At 42.8% G+C, this 15,534-nt stretch overlaps 1 long non-coding RNA gene across 1 annotated transcript; it reads left to right on the top strand.

Annotated features, from left to right (window-relative positions):
* Nucleotides 1-91: 91 nt before the first annotated feature.
* On the top strand, nt 92-14,836 carry LOC106572088 (uncharacterized). Its single transcript, XR_001321053.2, has 3 exons — nt 92-3,282; nt 12,833-12,950; nt 13,169-14,836. It is a non-coding gene; the product is annotated as an uncharacterized lncRNA (long non-coding RNA).
* Nucleotides 14,837-15,534: the final 698 nt, after the last annotated feature.

Raw genomic sequence — 15,534 nt, 5'->3', positions numbered from 1 at the left:
AATTTATCTTTCCAGAGGGTTCGGGGAGTGACCAAAGCGGGAACATTTGAAGGGTTGGACCAATGAGAAACTCCCAGCTGCATGGGAGGGGCGGGCTTCCAGTCCTCTCTCTAGCAATAGAGACTGGGTGTTATCAATCTTTACAATCTGCTAAATGATGGTGTTACAAATGGAAACAAATGTGTGCTTTTTTTTCATGGTGTCCTGTGTGGGAACCCAGCTGTCCGTCGCCCGCGGACTCTGCAGGTGTAGAGACCGCCCGGAGACATGGGTGGGGGGCATATTCATGAAGAATGCTGCAATTACTAGATGAATAGGTTTTTAATTGTAGCCTTAACTGAGTAGACCGATTGAACTCAATCATACGGTAAATGGCCAGACCTGTCACAACAATATCGTTTATTTTATTGGTGATTTCTTTATATTTTTTAAATTCCAGTTCATTTATAATCTCGATTAAATAAAGTAGCCAACCTAAGCATTCTGCTCATTCCAACTGTGCATAATCATGTCCAACCCCAAATCAAAGTGCTTATTTTTTTGATTTGCTTAAGTAGAAATATTACGTTTTTATCAAATGGAAAAGTGCATAATAATATAAAATCTTATTATAAACTAAAGTTGCATCATCATATGGCCGTTCAACAAAGCGTATCCTATATAGGCAAAGGAATCAACTAATTTGGCAGCTTGATTTTTATTTTATTTCACCTTTATTTAACCAGGTAGGCCAGTTGAGAACAAGTTCTCATTTACAACCGCGACCTGGCCAAGATAAAGCAAAGCAGTGCGACAAAAACAACAACACAGAGTTACACATGGCATAAATAATCGTACAGTCAATAATACAATAGAAAAATCTGTATACAGTGTGTGCAAATGAAGTAAGGAGGTAAGGCAATAAATAGGCCAAAAGTGGCGAAGTAATTACAATGTAGCAGTATTTTGTAGTATTGTATGCAAATTATGACTTGAATTGTAGGATAAAAAAAGTTGAAATCTATTAAAACTTGCATTTCATTAGAAGACGAATCTCATGGAACCACATAGCTTAGTATTAAAACTTGCATTTCATTAGAAGACGAATCTCATGGAACCACATAGCTTAGCCTATGCAATAAATCTTTCAATTTACAAATTGCATATTTCACACATTAAGCCTAAATCCTCCCGTTCCTCTTAAATTAGTCTTCCAATGAATCATTTTACAGATTCCTTCACATGTTCCCACTGTGCGCTGGGCGATGTGTTGAGTGCGGCATTGAAATAGCATTGCTCTGCTCTGAACTGAATCTTCCCCAGATTGTCCAAACAAGCCGAAGCAGACTGGCAGGCGCCAGTGCCATGACGTCACCCATTCATGAAGTCCCTGACGGCTGTCAACCTGGCGCCGCGCGGGCGGTGTGCATGGAGACCACAAACAACGGGCTTGCACTCCCCCATTCACCTGCGCAGCGCAAACCCTGAGAACTGGCTGCCCAAGATCGGCATTCATTTTCATTTATCAAGTTAAACCACTCTGAAGAGATTACCGCCCCACACCTGCAAACTGCCATTGTCACTAGCTTGCTCAAATTCCAAAGGCTAGTGAAATACAAAAAGACAGAAGGCTTTGAATTTGCGTTGATAGTTCCTAAATTCCTTCAGTTGGGTCCGCCCCTTAATTTGTCAAATAAAATTCCTCAAGTAGAACGTTGTATCCAGGCATAGGCTACATTGTATCTTTCACACATACATAAAACACATTACAATGTTGCTATTTCAGTGTCTGTCTCTGGCTGGCTGTAGAGTCCAACAGAATGAGAGGTCTGCATGATACATTTAAAAAAAAAAAAATACATTGATATTGTGCTGTTTGCAACAAACTTGCAATTCATTTGGAGACAGAGAACAAAACAAGAGAAGCGATGAAAATACAAAGTGAAAACAGAAAATTGTTAGCAAAAAAAGCTATGGTTTGAATGAGTTTTTTTTAACCAAAGCATGCATCCTTATAATGTGCATGTAATTGATTATGGAAGTGTAATTAATATGTCAGATTTTCTCCCCTGGACAACCCTCTTTTAAACAAATTCCCTGCTTTTGCTTATACTAGTTGTGTAAAACTCTTCTTCGCCAGCATGCAGAGAGCTGTGCCTGAGGAGAGTGACATCCTGTTCTTCATCGTCCTATTTCTCATGTCATGTTGGGGATGGGGAGCGCCAGTGGTCTGAAACAATGGGAGTGCAGAGCAAGGATTGTGGGGGGAAATCTCGTCTGGAGCCAGTGAGTCTGGAGCGCCCCCTGCTCTCTCATCCAGCTTTTGTTCAGCTGCAACAGCTATCAGCACTTCCTACTGACACCAACAATAACTCCACACAGCTGGGCACTTTTAATCTTGTTTACTGCACATCAAGGCGAGGGGGAGGGCCAGAGGAGGGGGACAGAGAAAAGTGAAACAGATTAGATCCTGATTTTAACTGACAGAGAGGAGGTTCTTTCTGTAGTGATTCATTACAACTGGCTACTACTAATTGAGGTGTAAAAAATGTTTTCTCGCCCTTCTCGCTCACTTCCCTGTTGTTGGAGCCTCCCAGATTTGTTGTGACACACTGTGGTTTGGAAGCAGTTGGTTGTTAGTTGAATTATATGAATTGTCAGTGGTGGAAATGTGGGGACTTTTGATCTCTCAACCTCTTTATTTCAGATTTTTTTTTGAGGGAGTAACACCCGGCTGCAGACTGTGGACAGGAAACAGAGAGCGAGAGAAGCTAAAAGCATCCACCATGCTTCCCAGCCGAAACAGTTTGGAAGAGTTTGTGCATATATTCTGACAACATTTTTGGAGTTTTTTTGCTGTTTGAGCACACAAATATTTTTCTGGAGGCAAGCTGAAGTTCGGAGCCGAAGTCTACACCCCTTCGTCAGTGATTGGTCAACAGTAGGGATTCTTCAATAATGTCTTTTGTTGTCATTCAACGAGAGACAACTCTTTTTCATGCACATTTTTTCATTGAGAAATACTGCACCAAACATCTTAGTTAGATGTAAAATTGTGCTACTAAGATCTCTGCAAAAACTTCAAATTAATGACAGATTTCTTGATTCATTCAGACTATTTTGAGGAAGTGATTACTGGGTACGGCTTCTCAAAATGGACAAACAGTACTTCTGCCGTTTTTTTCTCCTTATTTCAAGCAAGGTATTATGGAGTATGCGAGGGAGTATGCGAGCACACTAGTTCGGTTTGGCTTGTCGAGTTCAGCTAGGCGCCAGCCGAACTGTAGCATTCTTAAGCAACAGGTTTGTTAAATTATTTTTTAAATGTAACCTTTATTTAACTAGGCAAGTCAGTTAAGAACAAATTGTTATTTACAATGATGGCCTACTCCAGCCAAATCCAGCCAACGCTGGGCCAATTGTGCACTACCCTATGGGACTCCCAATCACAGCCAGATGTGATACAGCCGGGATTCAAACCAGGTACTATAGTGACACCTCTTCCACTGAGATGCAGTGCCTTAGACCGCTGCGCCACTCAGGAGCCCAATAAGGAGGAAGGACATTCCAGGAATGTTTTGCCAGTTGCCACCTTCTCCATTCACAGCCATTTGTGTTGGCCCTATCTATTACTTTCACTGCAGTGATACCTTTTGTCCACAGCCTTAGTTTGTGTTCATATTTCAGCATCATTTCAATAAATCTAATGGAAGGCAATATGTTTTTGAACACAGGTGTACTGTAGACTGATGATGCTTTGCTAGTGTAGGAATGTAGAAATAGGCCCTTCCTGTTGCATAGACTTATCTAGCTCCTTATGTGCTGAGTGACTTGTTGTGGAGTGCTGTGCTGGGGTACAGGCACGGATGTCTGATATACAGAGTGACATACTGTAGGGCTGCTGGGGATGAGTGGGTGTTTGAGGTCATACGGTAATATACAGTGAGGGAAAAACATATTTGATCCCCTGCTGATTTTGTACGTTTGCCCACTGACAAAGAAATGATCAGTGTATAATTTTAATGGTAGGTTTATTTGAACAGTGAGAGACAGAATAACAACAAAAAACTTCAGAAAAACGCAAGTGAAAAATGTTATAAAATGATTTGCATTTTAATGAGGGAAATAAGTATTTGACCCCTCTGCAAAACATGACTTAGTACTTGGTGGCAAAACCCTTGTTGGCAATCACAGAGGTCAGACGTTTCTTGTAGTTGGCCACCAGGTTTGCACACATCTCAGGAGGGATTTTGTCCCACTCCTCTTTGCAGATCTTAACCAAGTCATTAAGGTTTCGAAGCTGACATTTGGCAACTCGAACCTTCAGCTCCCTCCACAGATTTTCTATGGGATTAAGGTCTGGAGACTGGCTAGGCCACTCCAGGACCTTAATGTGCTTCTTCCTGAGCCACTCCTTTGTTGTCTTGGCTGTGTGTTTTGGGTCATTGTCATGCTGGAATACCCATCCACGTCCCATTTTCAATGCCCTGGCTGAGGGAAGGAGGTTCTCACCCAAGATTTGATGGTACATGGCCCCGTCCATCGTCCCTTTGATGCAGTGAAGTTGTCCTGTCCCCTTAGCAGAAAAACACTCGCAAAGCATCATGTTTCCACCTCCATGTTTGACGGTGGGGATGGTGTTCTTGGGGTCCAAACACGGCGAGTTGAGTTGATGCCAAAGAGCTCCATTTTGGTCTCATCTGACCACAACACTTTCACCCAGTTGTCCTCTGAATCATTCAGATGTTCATTGGCAAACTTCAGATGGGCATGTATATGTGCTTTCTTGAGCAGGGGGACCTTTCGGGCGCTGCAGGATTTCAGTCCTTCACGGCGTAGTGTGTTACCAATTGTTTTCTTGGTGACTATGGTCCCAGCTGCCTTGAGATCATTGACAAGATCCTCCCGTGTAGTTCTGGGCTGATCCCTCACCATTCTCATGATCATTGCAACTCCACGAGGTGAGATCTTGCATGGAGCCCCAGGCAGAGGGAGATTGACAGTTATTTTGTATTTCTTCCATTTGCGAATAATCGCACCAACTGTTGTCACCTTCTCACCCAAGCTGCTTGGTGATGGTCTTGTAGCCCATTCCAGCCTTGTGTAGGTCTACAATCTTGTCCCTGACATCCTTGGAGAGCTCTTTGGTCTTGGCCATGGTGGAGAGTTTGGAATCTGATTGATTGATTGCTTCTGTGGACAGGTGTCTTTTATACAGGTAACAAGCTGAGATTAGGAGCACTCCCTTTAAGAGTGTGCTCCTAATCTCAGCTCGTTACCTGTATAAAAGACACCTGGGAGCCAGAAATCTTTCTGATTGAGAGGGGGTCAAATACTTATTTTCCCTCATTAAAATGCAAATCAATTTATAGCATTTTTGACATGCAATTTTTGTTGTTGTTATTCTTTCTCTCACTGTTCAAATAAACCTACCATTACAATTATATACTGATCATTTCTTTGTCAGTGGGCAAACGTACAAAATCAGCAGGGGATCAAATACTTTTTTCCCTCACTGTACACTGACTATACAAAATATTAACAACACAATTTTGATGGTGGCCACAAAAAAATCTGAACTCATCAGGAGCGGCTACAGTGGCTCGCTAGACTGCATAGCCACAACCCTCTTGACAGTGAAGATAAAAAGTTGAAGTTTTAAAGATAATATCCTGCAATTCTACACATTTTGACATGGGGCGTAGAGAAAATGTTGAAATTTTATGACTTATTTCATGCAATTCTACTAATTTTGCCATGGGGTGGAGATACATGTTTGCAGTTTCTAGTATGATATCTGAGGGAAAGTGACAAACAAAACAAAACAAATATATATATGTTAATATACAGTACAAGTCCAAAGTTTGGACACACTCATTCATTGTTTTTTCTTTATTTTTACTATTTTCTACATTGTAGAATAATAGTGCTGACATCACAACTATGAAATAACACATGTGGAATCATGTAGTAAGCAAAAAAGTGTTAAACAAATCAAAATATATTTTATATTTGAGAATCTTCAAAGTAGCCAGACTTTGCCTTGATGACAGCTTTGCACACTCTTTTTCCATCCTTGAGATGTTTCTTCAATTTGATTGGAGTCCACCTGTGGTCAATTTAAATAATTGGACATGATTTGGAAAGGCACATACCTGTCTATATAAGGTCCCACAGTTGACAGTGCATGTCAGAGGAAAAACCAAGCCACGAGGTCAAAGGAATTGTCCCTAGAGCTCCGAGACAGGATTGTGTCGAGGCACAGATCTGGGGATGGGTACCAAAACATTTCTACAGCATTGAAGGTCCCCAAGAACACAGTGGCCTCTATTATTCTTAAACGGAAGACGTTTGGAACCATCAAGACTTTTCCTAGAGCTGGCCGCCCGGCCAAACTGAGCAATCGGGGGAAAAGGGCCTTGGTCAGGGAGGTGACCAAGAACCAGATGGTCACTCTGTCACTCTGACAGAGCTCCAGATTTCCTCTGTGGAGATGGGAGAACCTTCCAGAAGGTCAACCATCTCTGCAGGACTCCACCAATCAGGCCTTTATGGTAGAGTGGCCAGATGGAAGCCGCTCCTCAGTAAAAGGCACATGAGAGCCTGCTTGGAGTTTGCCAAAAGGCACCTAAACGACTCTCAGACCATGAGAAACAAGATTCTCTGGTCTGATGAAACCAAGATTGAACTCTATGGCCTGAATGCCAAGCGTCACATCTGGAGGAAACCTGGCACCATTCCTACGGTGAAGCATGGCGGTGGCAGCGTCATGCTGTGGGATGTTTATCAGTGGCAGGGACTGAGAGACTAGTCAGGATTGAGGCAAAGATGAACAGAACAAAGTACAGAGAGATCCTTGATGAAAACCTGCTTCAGAGCGCTCAGGACCTCAGACTGGGTTCACCTTCCAACAGGACAACAACCCTAAGGACACAGCCAAGACAAGGCAGGAGTAGCTTTGGGTCTCTGAATGTCCTTGAGTGGCCCAGCCAGAGCCCGAACTTGAACTCGATTGAACATCTCTGGAGAGACCTGAAAATACCTGTGCAGCGACGCTCCCCATCCAACCTGACAGAGCTTGAGAGGATCTGCAGAGAAGGATGGGAAAAATTCCCCAACTACAGGTGTCCTAAGCTTGTAGCATCATACCCAAGAAATCTTGAGTCTGTAATCATTGCCAAAGGTGCTTCAACAAAGTACTGAGTAAAGGGTCTGAATACTTATGTAAATTTAATATTTCAGTTTTTTGTTTTTAATACATTTGCTCAAATGTCTAAAAATCTGTTATAGGGTATTGTGTGTAGATTGATGAGGGGGGGAAAAACTATTCAATAAATTTTAGAATAAGGCTGTAACCTAACAAAATGTGGAAAAAGTCAAGGGTTCTGAATACTTTCCGAATGCACTGTTTATCCACTGAGTGTACAAAACATTGAGGACACCTGCTTTTTTCAATGACATAGACTGACCAGGTGGTGAATCCAGGTGAAAGCTATGATCCCTTATTGATGTAACTTGTTAAATCCACAGATAAAAAAATGATTTTTAAGCCTTGAGACAATTGAGACATGGATATGTGCTATTCAGAAGGTGAAGACAAAAGATGTAAGTGCCTTTGAACGGGGTATAGTAGTAGGTGCCATGCGTACCGGTTTGTGTCAAGAACTGCAACGCTGCTGTATTTTTCATGCTCAACAGCTTCCCGTGTGTATCAAGAATGGTCCACCACCCAAAGGACATCCAGCCAACTTGACACAACTGTGGGAAGCATTGGAGTCAACACGGGCCAGCATCTCTGCGGAATGCTGTCAACACCTTGTTGAGTTCATGCCCGATGAATTGAGGCTGTTCTGAGGGAAAAAGGGGGGTAGAGGGGTGCAACTCAATATTAGGAAGGTGTTCCTAATGTTTGGTATACTCAGTGTATTGTATATTAGACTAGCCTTGGGGAAAATCCCACTTGACTGCACAGCAAGCTGTGACATTGAGAGCTGGTGTCAGCCAGACTAATCTCATGCTTGCTTATCATATCTGCATATTATTTATTGTGGATGTCTGACTTTCTCACTCCATAATTGGTCAATGTTCAACCCCAGCTGTGACGTTACCACAGTTTAACCTCTGTGTACAGTATATCAACATGTCAGTAAACAGCTGTGACAGAGCTGCTAGGCATAAAGATGCGTTTTGAGGCATGTCCCATTTAACTGAAAGCTACATCTGTGTTTTTCCTTTTCTCACCATTCCTTCTTGACTGATAACATCTCCTGTGAGCAGGTGTGCTGAGCGTTCCGAGGGGGTAGGGCCTTGAGCCTCGCCCATGGCCAAACTGAGGCCCTGGGAACCTGGACTTGGTGGAGACAGCATTAACATGCTGGCATTACTCACTTCAGTTTTAGCATATTACTCTGACTGAGCAAATTTCAGGTCTGCTGAGCGCAAACTTCAACATTGTGAGTTACTATGAGCACTGAGGCTGTACCCGCTTTAAGTTACTTTTTCAAAGTGGCCAAGTAGGCTACTTTGGCTATTTGATCATAATGTGAATGGCCTACCATCAACAACAATGAAGAAAAATGCATCCCATAACATGTTTACATGGAAATAGCTGTTCTATCATTTAGCCTACAGGAGCAGCGAATGTGTGGTGTTCAATGTCGGTCTACATTCCATGACACTTTTGAAAAAACATGCAAGGCTTGACATTAACCTGTTTATCCACTTGTCCTTCAGACAAGGAAGTGACTGAAAATGCTGTGTTGTTTGATGCAAGAACCCACTGTACAAAATAAAATGCATTATTATTCCCATACCATTATTACATAGAATCAGACAAATTATGTTACCCTCTGCCTATTGGCTACTTAGCTTCATCAAGACCATCTCAAAATACAACACTGCCCCTTTTTAGACAAAAAAAGCTCTTTACCTGACTTGCTTTCAAAGATGGCTAGAAATGCACACATTTTGTGCTCTTGTATGAAGCAATCACTCACCCATTGTTGACTAGAAATTAGCTATAAATGGGCTAATAACTCACTAACTAGTGAAGAATATGAACAAATGTGCACACGTGGCTACATGCAGCTCTCGCTTTGATCTCAAAACAACCGCATCTACCCACGACCGCTCATGCTCTAAACACAGTATAGTTTAACTTCTTTGGGATCGGTGTCCCTTCCACAGGATGGTTGAGCTAACATATGCTATTAGCATGAGGTTGTAAGTAACAAGACAATTTCCCAGGACATAGACATATCTGATACTGGCAGAAAGCTTACATTTTTGTTAATCTAACTGCACTGTCCAATTTACAGTAGCTATTACAGTGAATGAATACCATACTATTGTTTGAGGAGAGTGCACAATTTTGAACATGAAAAGTTATTAATAAACAAATTAGGGACATTTGGGCAGTCTTGATACAACATTTTGAACAGAAATAGAATGGTTCATTGGATCAGTCTAAAACCTTGCACATACACTGCTGCTGACTGGTGGCCAAAATATATATATATTGCAACTGGGCTGGAATAATACATGATGGCCTTTCTCTTTCATTTCAAAGATGATGGTACAAAAAAATACAAAAGAACGGTTGTTTTTTTCTTTGTATTATCTTTTACCAGATCTATTGTGTTATATTCTCCTACATTCCTTTCACATTTACACAAACTTCAAAGTTTTTCCTTTTTAAATGGTACCAAGAATATGCATATCCTTGCTTCAGGGCCTGAGCTACAGGCAGTTAGATTTGGGTATGTCATTTTAAGCGAAAATTGAAAAAAGGGGCGGATCCTTAAAGTGAATGACACAGATCCATATATGGCAATGGCTATTTGCATATAGGCCTACTGCAGCTCTGATTGGTTATTGCACACTGGTCTGTGTAGAGTACAGGCCTGAGTCGTGCCTGTCAATACAATTGAATCCTACTCAAATGTGCTCTGCCTACAAGAAATCTCTTGTACAGTTAGTTTTGCATAAGTCTTGCATAGTTCGTCTTGTTTTCGTATGTTACATTGAAAGTGGCTAGTATGGCGTTGATTTGAGCACAATTCCCACAGTAGAGCAAAACATTGATGGTGTTAAGTAAAGGGGAATACTTCTTCTCTGCGTGGGCTGATGCTACGCACCAGCACACAGTGCAGCTTGGAGGGGGATGTCCCACACCGGGGGTCTATGTTCCACAGGTCAAATTGAGATGGACACCAGCCATTGACATCTGGTGTCAGAAACACATTGTGATGGTCATTTAGGTTAGGGTCAGAAGATTATAAGGGCTTTCAAGATCTCAATCTTCACTAAGCCTTTCACTTTTCACATTTCACCGCACCTATCCGGTGTATGTGACAATAAAACATGTATTATTATTATTTGAATTTACATTTTTAATAAAAGGCCTGCAAATATAGGATAGGATGTGAACATAATACTGCATAGCTTTCTGTCTTTATAGTACATTACTCCCTGTGTATGTCAAATAGAATAGTCTCATCCAGGACAATTTCTTGGTCTGCATTGATATTCATCTCTGTCCCACAATACACTCTGGTGTGAATGACAGGGCATAACAGGAATCTACAGCTCCCTAACCAGTTATTAATTTGTATTACGTAAATCAGTAGTTGAGTATAAGCCAGGCACAGAGGTGTAAAGTAACAAATTACAACTACTCTCGTTACTGTAATTGAGTAGCTTTTCCGAGTACTTGTTCTTTTTAGAGTATTTTTCAAAGTCAGTCATTTTACTTCTACTTGAGTAAAATTTCAATAAAGTAACAGTACTTCTACTTGAGTAGGATATTTCCGTACTCTTTCCACCCCTTGTGAGTGAGTGAAAGAGGGAGTTTGTGAGTACTGAAGTACAGTATATTAAAGCCTGGCAACTTTATTTTTAATGCACCTTATTTTGTATTTCATTTTTATTGATCAATAAATAGAATTGATTTTAATGTTACATTTATTTTCAAAGTTTAATAGTATATTTTTGACAAATCTTTAGTTTTCTTACATACAGATGTGCCTTGTAAGACATTAACTTAGTTCCTACTATACATACATTTTCTCTCTTCCTTTTTCAATGTAATGCATGGAAAAGGTAATGTGTAACAACGTTCAGGTAACCGTAGCGAAATTAGCTAATTATCAAGGTCAATGTTTTTATTTTTAAAGTAACTAAATTACTTTTACTCTGAGTACTTTTGAAATGAGTTACTTTGTACTTTTACTTTAGTTTTTTTTTCACTAGTAAATTTGCTTCTGCTTGAGTAAAATGTCATTAAAATAGTACTTCTACTTGAGTGGGATATTTCAAGGTAAATCCAAAAAAGGAACATGTATTATGTCCAATCTTATCATTCATGCCAAGTTTAGACTTGAATAAAGTTATTCTATCAATCTGAGTTCTTCAGCAATCTGATATGCTTTAGAATTGTGCATAAATGCCATGGCATTATGACATTAGATGCCATCTTCAGCTGAATTTGATGCCATTTAGCCTGGTAATCAGTTTGTTTGAGTTATTATTCCACTCGTAGATTTCAGGCTAATGCCATTGCCAGCGTATAGATTATAGTTTTCCACTGAGCCCTGAGAATCACCATGCAGGCAGCAGGCTGCCCTCTGAAAGGCAGTTAATGAGCATCCTCCTGTGGCTGTGCTGTGACCCTTGACCCCTGCCACCCATCTCACTGATGCGGTCTTAGTGGGTCAAGCCCAGTTCAGACCCACACAGCACAGCACATCACCTCGCCCTCACCCCCCGAGAGCTATGTGATGCAGGATATATTATACTTAGGTATGTGAAAGTATGCAACACCAACTTTCTCCCCCACTATGGCACTCACTCAGGCATAATACAAAAACCATTGTCCATTTACATTGTCACCTGGTCTTCCCAGGGTGCCCCCTCTCTCCCCATGGTGCCTGGTTCCACAGGGCTGCCCCCTCTCTCCCACACCCAGCAGGGCGAGGCTTTGGTTGGGGCAGTGGCCACAGCTTGAGGGCCCCTCCAACACACTCTCAAAGCCCTTAATAGCTTCTAATTAGCTCGCCATCTGCTAGTGACAGTGCACCGATGGCACGCAAAGATCTATTGAGAGCATAGACATTGTGCAGTGGGATCCTTTCCACTCCAATGGCAAATGCTTGGAGAAGCCCAGGACCTGAGAGCCATACACAGTCAGGGCCCACACAATAGGAGACACTGTTATAGCTTGTAGAAAATCAAATAATGCCTGGGGCCTTTATAATGCTCTGGACAGCCCTGCCCAACCTACCCCTCTGCTACTTCTCTCTGACCCCCTCCTCAATCACCCCAGCATGAGCTAAAGCCCTGACTCTTCCTTCAGTCAGTGCATACCATGTAATATGCAGTGGAATGTGCCAGACAGACCTGGCCTCATCTGCATGTTTATAAGTTGTTACCAGTTCCTCCATTGCAGCTTCTGGTGGCATTTATGGCATTTCAAACCCATTCAAACCCAGATGGGTTGTCATTGTAGACATGGTCCTCTGTGGCTCTGTTGGTAAAGTACAGTACTTGCAATGCTAGGATTGTAGGTTCAATTCCTGCTGAGGTCAACCATGTAAGTTGCTTTGGATGAAATGTTCTGCTAAATGGCATATATTAGATGTGGAGGTGTTGTAAAGTGGTACCCTTCCATTGATGCAAGTAGCTTGCAGTCTATTATTCAGCCCTACTGCTAAAAATGCTAATTCCTACTGCCATTGGGTTCAAAAAGGAGGGAAAGAATCCCTTGCTCAAAATTCTCCTTTTCATCCACAGCTCCATTCTGTTTTTGTTAGCAAACGCTCCTTTGAAATTGAAACATCCCTTTCAATATCCACAGATGTGAAGTGGGAGAGGAACGGTTTCAAAATCAGATTTGAAGACTGCTTATAGCCCAGAGACAGAAAAGATACACACAACCTACTCAAGAAGCTTAAAGATTTTCTTCTTTTTATTAGGTAAGAAGTTCAAAAAAATAAACAAACTCCAACCAAGTATAGCTTTACATTTTTTAAAAATGATTTCCATAAACAGAATACTCTTAGTTTCCAAAAATGTGACAACAGATTTGTCTGGGTTAAGTGACTCTGGAGACATGTTAACTAATTTACACTGAGACAATGATCCTGGTCTAACAAGGCCCCTTTTTAACAACTGTTTTCCCAAACACCCCCAGATGAGCTCAACAATGAGGCCGTGTCTCTTCTGCTGCACCCATAGAAAGTCCCCGGGAAGTGCAGGGGGTGCAGGGGCTTCCCTTTAGAGGGACCAGCTGTTCACAGCTGGCCAACGGCACCACAGCGCCTCATCCTCAACCTGCCTGAGATTAACAGCCAGTCGGCAGCTGTCACCCCCTAAAGAGACAGGGAAGGAAAGATGAAGAAAGAGAGGGAAAACGATGGAGAGAGACAGACAGAGAGGCCTCCCCTCTCATCACATTCCGTCTCAGTCCTCCTCTGGAGAAAAAAGGGAATTGCCCATGTGGAGAGCACCAATAAACTAGAACTGGGGCGGCAGGTAGCCTAGTGCTTAGAGCATTGGGCCAGTAACCAAAAGGTTGCTAGATCAAATCCCTGAGCTAACAAGGTTCTGCCCCTGAACAAACCCATTGTTCCTAGGCTGTCATTGTAAATAAGGATTTGTTCTGAAACTGACTTGCCTAGTTAAATAAAAGCTGTAACTGCCCCTGTGCTCACCACAATAGTACTTTAGTGTTCAGAACTTTTGAACAAACCCCCTTAAAACCCCACAGTTGATCTGCTCACTCACACGCAGAGCAAACAACCTTCATCCAGGCTGACCTACATAGCTTGAATTTTTACACATCATCCATTTAATCAGCTGGACACACATTACACAGGCAATAGGTGACCTCGCCAAACCTTCACAAAAAGCACCAAGTATCCCACCAGGGATGGGAATCAGTGGTCCGTGTTTAGTTGGGCCATAGAACAGGTGTTTTAAGGTTCTAGACACAAGAAAGTTTTCCCCTTGAGAAAAGACTGCTGCAGGCTGATAGGTAGTCTGTTGTCTCTCTGGATACTGTGGTGTCTCTGGATACTGTGGTCTCTCTGGATACTGTGGTCTCTCTGGATATTGTGGTCTCTGGATATTGTGGTCTTTCTGGATATTGTGCTCTCTGGATACTGTGGTCTCAGGTGCTCTGGCAACCATACAGATCACATTCTGTGATCTGGCATTCACTCTGACCTTCCTGTTGCTGAGAACGGCCGTACACACACACACACACACACACACACACACACACACACACACACACACACACACACACACACACACACACACACACACACACACACACACACACACACACACACACACACACACACACACACACACACAAACACTCCTCAAACAGACCGAAACCAGCCGTAGGTACACTGGGGTGTGTCCCAGGATGTGGTGAGGCTGCAGGTGTGAGTGGGTTTGGCATGCTGCAGCACTGACAATAGACCCACATTGTGCCTGTTTGTTATCGCTTCTCGTGTCACTGCTGTTGTTTTGTATTTTTCTGTGTCTTTTTATTTTTTTATTTTTTACAAACATGACCTGGCTGGGCAAAGTGTTAAAACGGCCACCACACAAAAACAAAGCTGAAACCCTCTATAATGAGGCCATGGGAAAACACAGTGCTTTTGTAGGCTGGTGCAGGGCCACCTGCCCAGCTGCTGTATGGGCTGCTTTGTGAGGTGACTGGACCTCAACAATGTGCACAAAGCCCCACCCTCCATACAAACCCTGGGAACAGACAACAGGTGTTTAGTCCTGGCCAGTCGCCTGCATCATGGGTACATAGTACATAGTACATAGCACCCAGCACACAGCACACAGCACACGGAGGGAGGGAGGGAGGGAGGGAGGGAGGGAGGGAGGGAGGGAGGGAGGGAGGGAGGGAGGGAGGGGAAAGAAAGAAAGAAAGAAAGAAAGAAAGAAAGAAAGAAAGAAAGAAAGAAAAGAAAGAAAACGAGAGAAAGAAAATGGGGAAGGAGAGAAAAGTGGAGAGATAGACAAATGGGGAAAGAAGAGGAACAGGGCCAGTGGGAGAGATAGAGACCATATGGGTCAGGAGAGGAACAGGGCCAGTGGGAGAGATAGAGACCATAGGGGGCAGGAGAGGAACAGGGCCAGTGGGAGAGATAGAGACCATATGGGTCAGGAGAGGAACAGGGCCAGTGGAAGAGATAGAGACCATATGGGGCAGGAGAGGAACAGGGCCAGTGGGAGAGATAGAGACCATAGGGGGCAGGAGAGGAACAGGGCCAGTGGGAGAGATAGAGACCATATGGGGCAGGAGAGGAACAGGGCCAGTGTGAGAGATAGAGACCATATGGGGCAGGAGAAGAACAGGGCCAGTGGGAGAGATAGAGACCATATGGGGCAGGAGAGGAACAGGGCCAGTGGGAGAGATAGAGACCATATGGGGAAGGAGAGGAACAGGGCCAGTGGGAGAGATAGAGACCATATGGGGCAGGAGGAGAACAGGGCCAGTGGGAGAGATAGAGACCATAGGTTGCAGGAGAG

The sequence above is a fragment of the Salmo salar genome, chromosome ssa15 (genome assembly GCF_905237065.1).
Source record: "Salmo salar chromosome ssa15, Ssal_v3.1, whole genome shotgun sequence".
NCBI lineage: Eukaryota > Metazoa > Chordata > Actinopteri > Salmoniformes > Salmonidae > Salmo > Salmo salar.
The sequence above is the reverse complement of the archived record's forward strand: the minus strand, read 5'-3'. Positions and strand labels throughout refer to the sequence as shown.